This window comes from Elaeis guineensis, chromosome 3 (genome assembly GCF_000442705.2).
Source record: "Elaeis guineensis isolate ETL-2024a chromosome 3, EG11, whole genome shotgun sequence".
Classification (NCBI taxonomy): domain Eukaryota; kingdom Viridiplantae; phylum Streptophyta; class Magnoliopsida; order Arecales; family Arecaceae; genus Elaeis; species Elaeis guineensis.
The window spans coordinates 116108450-116115739 of NC_025995.2; positions in this window are offsets into that span (position 1 = coordinate 116108450).

Below are 7290 nucleotides of genomic sequence, written 5' to 3' on the forward strand. Positions count from 1 at the left end.
CTGAAGTCGACGAAGAGGTCGAGTCACATCCGAAGGTGGCTAGCCCTCACTTGTCCTCATCCCGATCAAGTTCACTAAGGGGCACCCCAGACTCGGCCAACTCATTACCTGACTTGGATAGGAGGTAGAAGTCGATGAAGGTGGCTTGACGCCAATCTCCGAATAAGGGCTCAATGAGTGGAGAACTTGGGCAAGCAAGCTCGGTTAACTCAAAAAGGGCAAGTGGGCCTTTTTGTGCACTTATGGACCTCGGTCCAGTGGATGGGGATAGGGGTCTGGGCTAGGATGATCGGCTAAGTCCACAGGACTCTGCTATGACTGAGGCAGGCGCGGCGAAATTGAAGTGGGCTCGAAGCCCATCCAAGCAGATGGGCCATTCTGATGGAAATCTGTCAGTTACATTCATGGTTGTCTGACTCGCTCGTAGGCCAATATCGGATCAGAGAAGGAGCTTTCAGCTAATGTACTCAGGGATGGTCCTCGTTGGGGCCCCGCACTGCCGGAGGGAGGAGATTGTCAGATGGGAGGTGCCGGCTGGATAGAAGAGAAGATGCCTTCCCCGATTTCTGAGGCCCCTTCTCCTTTGTGCCAGTCAGAGATCTCGAGTGGCTCGATGCTTTGCCGCCCAATGGAGGGAGGCCCTTCAGCCATTGTTGACTCTGACAAGCTGCTAAAAGTGGCACGATTTGGAAGCAGGCGGTGAAGAGGGTGCCCCTGCAACCCATGTGACCAGGATCCTGGTGAAGAGAATGGGGGAAGGTGAGGATGGGATGGGCCTTAAGGCACCCGCAGGCCATGCTGCTGTTATAGCCAAACTGAAGACAATCTTAATAGGGGGGAGCAGGATTCTAGGGCTACGGAGCCAAACGAGCCTGTCGAAGCCAAGGAGGATTGCACCAAGGACAAGGGTGCCCAGAGTATTCATCAATGATGTTCTTATGAAGATCTTAATGTGGAATGCCTGAGGGGTGGGTAAGCCGTCATTTGCATCTACCTTTAGAATGATGGTGCAATAGCACAACTTGGATTTATGCATCCTCTTGGAGACTCGGCTCTTAGGGGAGGGCCTCGTCAGAGCTAGATGCAAACTACTGACAAATTAGGGATTTTATGTTATTGAGTCCCGTGGGCTTGAGGGAGGAATTATTGTGCTCTGAAGAGAAAGTTTGGCCAATATTGATGTGTTTCATAATTGCATCCAGCATATAGTCATCGTGATTTTTGAAAGTAATGAACCTACTTGGCTCTTCCCGAGTATCCGTGCCAACACTAAATACAGAGAAAAATGGCTGGTGTGGAATGAAGTGGCGAGATTGGTGGATCAGGATCTTCCCTCCCTAGTGATGAGGGATTTCAACTGCATTGATACTATTGGAAAGAAGAGAGAGGAAGACCCTTCATTGATAGTATTGAGTCACGAGAGTTCCATGACTTTCTTTGAAATACTAGGCTAGTGGATTTGAGGTTCTCTGGGCTAGGTTCACTGATTACAACAACAGACAGGGAGCAGCGAGGGTCTGCACATTGACAAGGCCTTCTCCATAGCTAGCTGGATCTAAGTGTTCTTGAGCCATCACATGTACCATCTCTCTAAGATTGCATCGGATCATAGCCTGATGCTTATTGTATAGACAATGGGCTCTCTTACCAGAGTTCGTTCTGATTTGAGAAATTTTGTCTCTCTTACCCGCATTCTTGGGATGTTGTGAGGGAGGTTTGCAAGATGTTTGTTCGGAGAAATGCGATGTATTAGGTCACCCACAGACTCGAGCTGATTAGGCATAGACTCCAGAAGTAGAATCGAGTGGAGGTTGGTGATATTTTCAGGAGGTTGAAGGATACTAAGGCTGCCATCTCCAAGCTCTAGTGGAGAGAGGATCAGGAGGGAGGACTAGCTGAGGAAGACTTGGCATAGCTCCAAAGCAAGTTGATCTTGCATCACTCTCTATTGCACCAGTAAGAGACCCTTTGGAGGCAGAAGTCTAGAATCTAGTGAATTGGGGAAGGAGATAGGAATACAAGGTTCTTCCACCAATTGACCGTCATCAGGTGACAAAGAAACTAGATCCATGTGTTGCACGATGAGACGGGCGCCTAGATTGAGGATGAGAAGATTCAATAGGAGATTCTCCACTGCTTCCAAAGAGCGATGGACTGATCAGCTGAGTGGAGGTGAGCCTTATACTATTCTTTCTCCGACTTGCAGGGTCTCGACCCAAAAGAATGATGTTTTGACAAGTTCAATCTTAATGAAAGAGGTCCGAAGGACAATTTGCTCCATGATAGAGGATAAGGCACCTGGTCTGAATGATTTTTCACTTCTCTCTTTTAGATGATATTGGGTAATCATCTGGGAGGAAGTGACTAAGGCTGTCCAGCTTTTCTTTGCCTGAAGCATAGAAGGAGACATTTATTGTGCTGATCCCCAAAAGACAAGATGCTTCTGAGCCGAGTCACTTTAGGCCCATAAGCTTATGTACTATTCTGTACAACATTGTGCAAAGATCATGGTCGGGAGGTTGAAGCCTATCCTTCCTCGATTGATTAGTGCTGAGCAGGGAGCCTTTATTGGTGGCTGCAGTATTTTGGACAACATGTTGATCGTGCGGAGTTTTGGCATGATCTCTAGAGAGCTCTAGCCCAGTGATGTCTTTTGGCCATCAAGTTTGACATGGAGAGAAAGCATACGATCGCATGGGCTATAGTTCCTTAGCTATACTTGGAGAGCTTTGGCTTTTACCCATGCTGGATTAGATGGATCATGAGCTGTGTGGGCTCTCCATCCCTTGCCATCTTGATCAACCATATCTTGATGGCGTACTTTCATTCTATAGTATATTTGTACCAAGATTGTCCTCTATCTCTATATCTTTTTATCCTTTATGATGATGCTCTATTTAGAGCCTTGCAAGGTGTCACCTTGGAATAGGACTTGGATCCTTATGTTCCTGCCCAAGATTCTAGATCCATATCACATCTTTTGTTTGTAAATGATTATCTTTTAGTAGGCTGGGTGTCTGCCCCGAATGCTGGCTCCTTCAAGAGGATTCTAGAGACATTACTCTGCTTCGGTGCAGAAGGTGAACCTACTTAAATTAATCTTATATTTCAACCCGAAGACCAAGACCCAACTGAGACAGGCTATTAGAGAGCGGCTGGGGATCGCTGAGCGGACGGGAGCTTATTATTATTTAGGAGTGCCCATCATGGGGCAGAGACCCCGAAGAGCAGATTGCTTCAGGATTAGGTGTTGATCTAGGGGTGTCTGGAGGATTGGCAGGTCAGATGCTTATCTATGATGGACAGGATAACCTTAGTTCAATTAGTGCTCAGCTCGTTCCCAGTCTACTTGATGTCCAACACCATCATTTTGAAAGTAGTGATGGCAAAGATTAAGCAGCAGTTAAAGTACTTCCTATGGAGATTTCATTAGGGGGTGGTAGAGTTTATCCTCTAGCATGGGGTGTGGTCTGTCAATTGATTGGTGAGAGAGGTTTGGATATTCAGTCCCTTGTGGCAAGACGTGAGGTCCCTATCGCTTACCATAGGGCCAGACTACTGCTTCCATCAAATTCCATTTGGAGTGAGATGATTCGAGCCAAATATGACTCCTATATCGTTGGTATTGTCACTCAGGTTGGCCGGAGGGACTCCTTCATGTGAAAGAAGATCTGTCTATGGGCTCAGATGGTTCTTGACTGTATCAAGTGAGTCGTGGGAGATGGATGGGATATTGACCTTATTTGTGACCCTTGAATTACAGATGAGCCGATGATCCATTGGCCGACCTACATCAGTATGGAGACCACCGATTCGATGCAGATAGCGGATCTCCTCTAGTCGAAGGGGGGTGGCTGACGTGTTGATGTGATTTCCCAACAATTCAGGCCAGCCTTAGTGGAGAGAGTATTGGCCACGGTTGTTCCCATCTTCTGTGATCCAGATGTCAGAATTTGGAGCTCTACTTGCATATCGAGGGCAGTGATGAGAGACCTCTAGGAGATGTTCAGAGGGGAGATAGATAGGAGGATGGATGGAGCATAGATTTGGAGGCTTCGTGTCCATCCGAGAGTTTGTCTCTTCCTATGGAAGGTGGCCTACCGCTGACTACCAACCAGGACGGTGCTGTGTGCTAGGGCTATGGACATCTCTCTTTCCTGTCCAAGCAGGTGTAGTGAGGATGAGATGGTGGACCATGTTTTGTTCCTTTGTCCTAGGCTCGACATGTTTGGATGTTGGCGGGGCTTTCTCTGATGGCGAGTGCTTCTATGGAGCCAACTCAGCTTTTTCTGGAGGAGCTTCAATAGAGCTTGCAAAATTATTCTTCTAGAGGTTTAGAGGTTAGGACGACTTATATTGTTTATCACATTTGGCTTATCAGGAATAGAAAAATGTTTGAGATGTCTTGGCAGTCGGCGAGATTCATCTTGGAGCGCACACTAGTACAGGCCAGGAAGATTATGGATGTACTGTCAGTTGGTTTGACCTCAATTGCTTGGGACACCTCAGATTCCTTGACCGCGCAGGAGGTGACCTATGTAGTATTAGTTTATCATTTGGGAGCCCTCATCCCCGAGCTTTCTTAAGGTCAACTTTAATGATAGTGTGAGAGGTTCTAGAGATACTATGGATTTTGTCATCGACAATCCTAACTCCAAACTTGTGGCTGCTAGCGGGTGTCACCTTCTTGATTGTACTGAAGTACAGTAGAGCTGCAGGTGGCTTGGGTGGATATATCTTTCGTAAGGTTGCGACAACAGATGGAGAGGCTAATTGTGGTGGGTGATTCAGCTACGATCATCAGTTGGTTGCGAAAGTAGTCGAGGGTTGAGACTGCTCACCCTCTCCTTAGCAATATCTTATGCCTTATACAGGGCTGCTCTTCGATCGAGATCAAACATATTTACCATGAGACCAACAGTGTGGCTGATTGGGTGGCCTCTTTTGTGGCTGAGTACTTTGAAAGAGCTGTATAAACTGAGATGGCTAAGGTGTCACAGGTATTTTAGGATATTCTTCTTTCTGATCTTTTTGGTTGTGTTCATATCGATAGTGTATGAGCTCTGTCTTACCAAAAAAAAAAAAGAGAGATTGACTTACAACTTTACCTCCCAAAAACCATTTGAGGGTTAGCCAATTTGTAGTGTGGTGCTTGAGGTTTGTAGTGACCGGTAAAGCTCGAGACAACTCGGATGTGAGCTGCACAATCTAGTGATATTGGTGAGAATGAAGCTGGAGATAAACACACTTGATGTGATGACGCGGTCGAAGTTACATAAATGGCGAAGATTGATTTATAAATTTAATGGGTTGTCGATGAAGTTAAGAGATTGTCTTCACTTCAGAGGATCATATTGCAAGGTTTGAGTTGATTTCAAGTAATGTCACTCAGGTTGGCCGGAGGGATCCTTCATGTGAAAGAAGATCTGTCTATGGGCTCAGATGGTTCTTAACTATATCAAGTGAGTCATGGGAGATGGGTGGAATATTGACCTTATTTGTGACCCTTGAATTACAGATAAGCTGATGATCCATTGGCCGACCTACATCAGTATGGAGACCACCGATTCGATGCAGATAGCGGATCTCCTCTAGTCGAAGGGGGGTGGCTGACGTGTTGATGTGATTTCCCAACAATTCAGGCCAGCCTTAGTGGAGAGAGTATTGGCCATAAGTCTTCATCTTCTAATGAACTCCATTGTTATGATGAAGTCCTTAGGGCTATTTAAATTCGATAAAGAGAGGATTTATCTATTAGTCCTTAAAACTGTTCAACCAGGATGGTGCTGTGTGCTAGGGGTATGGACATCTCTCTTTCCTGTCCGAGCAGATGTAGTGAGGATGAGATGGTGGACCATATTTTGTTCCTTTGTCCTAGGCTCGACATGTTTGGATGTTGGCGGGGCTTTCTCTGATGGTGAGTGCTTCTATGGAGCCAGCTCAGCTTTTTCTGGAGGAGCTTCAATAGAGCTTGCAAAATTATTTTTCTAGAGGTTTAGAGGTTAGGACGACATATATTGTTTATCACATTTGGCTTATCAAGAATAGGAAAACGTTTGAAATGTCTTGGCAGTCGGCGAGATTCATCTTGGAGCGCACACTAGTACAGGCCAAGGAGATTATGGATGTACTGTCAGTTGGTTTGACCTCAATTGCTTGGGACACCTCAGATTCCTTGACCGCGCAGGAGGTGACCTATGCAGTATTAGTTTATCATTTGGGAGCCCTCATCCCCGAGCTTTCTTAAGGTCAACTTTAATGACAGTGTGAGAGGTTCTAGAGATGCTACGGACTTTGTCATCGACAATCCTAACTCCAAACTTGTGGCTACCAGCGGGTGTCACCTTCTTGATTGTACTGAAGTACAGTAGAGCTGCAGGTGGCTTGGGTGGATATATCCTTCGTAAGGTTGCGACAATGGATGGAGAGGCTAGTTGTGGTGGGTGATTCAGCTACGATCATCAGTTGGTTGCGAAAGTAGTCGAGGGTTGAGACTGCTCACCCTCTCCTTAGCAATATCTTGTGCCTTATACAGGACTGCTCTTCAATCAAGATCAAACACATTTATCATGGGACCAACAGTGTGGCTGATTGGGTGGTCTCTTTTGTAGCTGAGTACTTTGAAAGAGCTATATAGACTGAGATAGCTAAGGTGTCACAGGTATTTTAGGATATTCTTCTTTCTGATCTTTTTGGTTGTGTTCATATCGATAGTGTATGAGCTCTGTCTTACCAAAAAAAAAAAAGAGAGATTGACTTACAACTTTACCTCCCAAAAACCATTTGAGGGTTAGCCAATCTGTAGTGTGGTGCTTGAGGTTTGCAGTGATCGGTAAAGCTCGAGACAACTCGGATGTAAGCTGCACAATCTAGTGATATTGGTGAGAATGAAGCTGGAGATAAACACACTTGATGTGATGAGGCGGTCGAAGTTATATAAATGGCGAAGATTGAGTTATAAATTTAATGGGTTGTCGATGAAGTTAAGAGATTGTCTTCACTTCAGAGGATCATATTGCAAGGTTTGAGTTGATTTCAAGTAATGTTAATGTAGCCGAGCTTCCTGCTCGGCTGACATGGAAATTCCAGTTCTCTACTAAAGGGGTTTTTCTTGGCTAATTATCCAGTTTGAAGAGTTAACATAATGCTTTTACTCGGAGAGGGGCTAATGCAGCTGGTGATTGCCTTGCAACATGGGGCAAAAACAATAAACAGTAAGGGTGTGGAAAGAGATTCTCCCACAAGAGTTAAGCTTTTGTCATGTGGGACCTTTCCAGTTTTATATTTCGA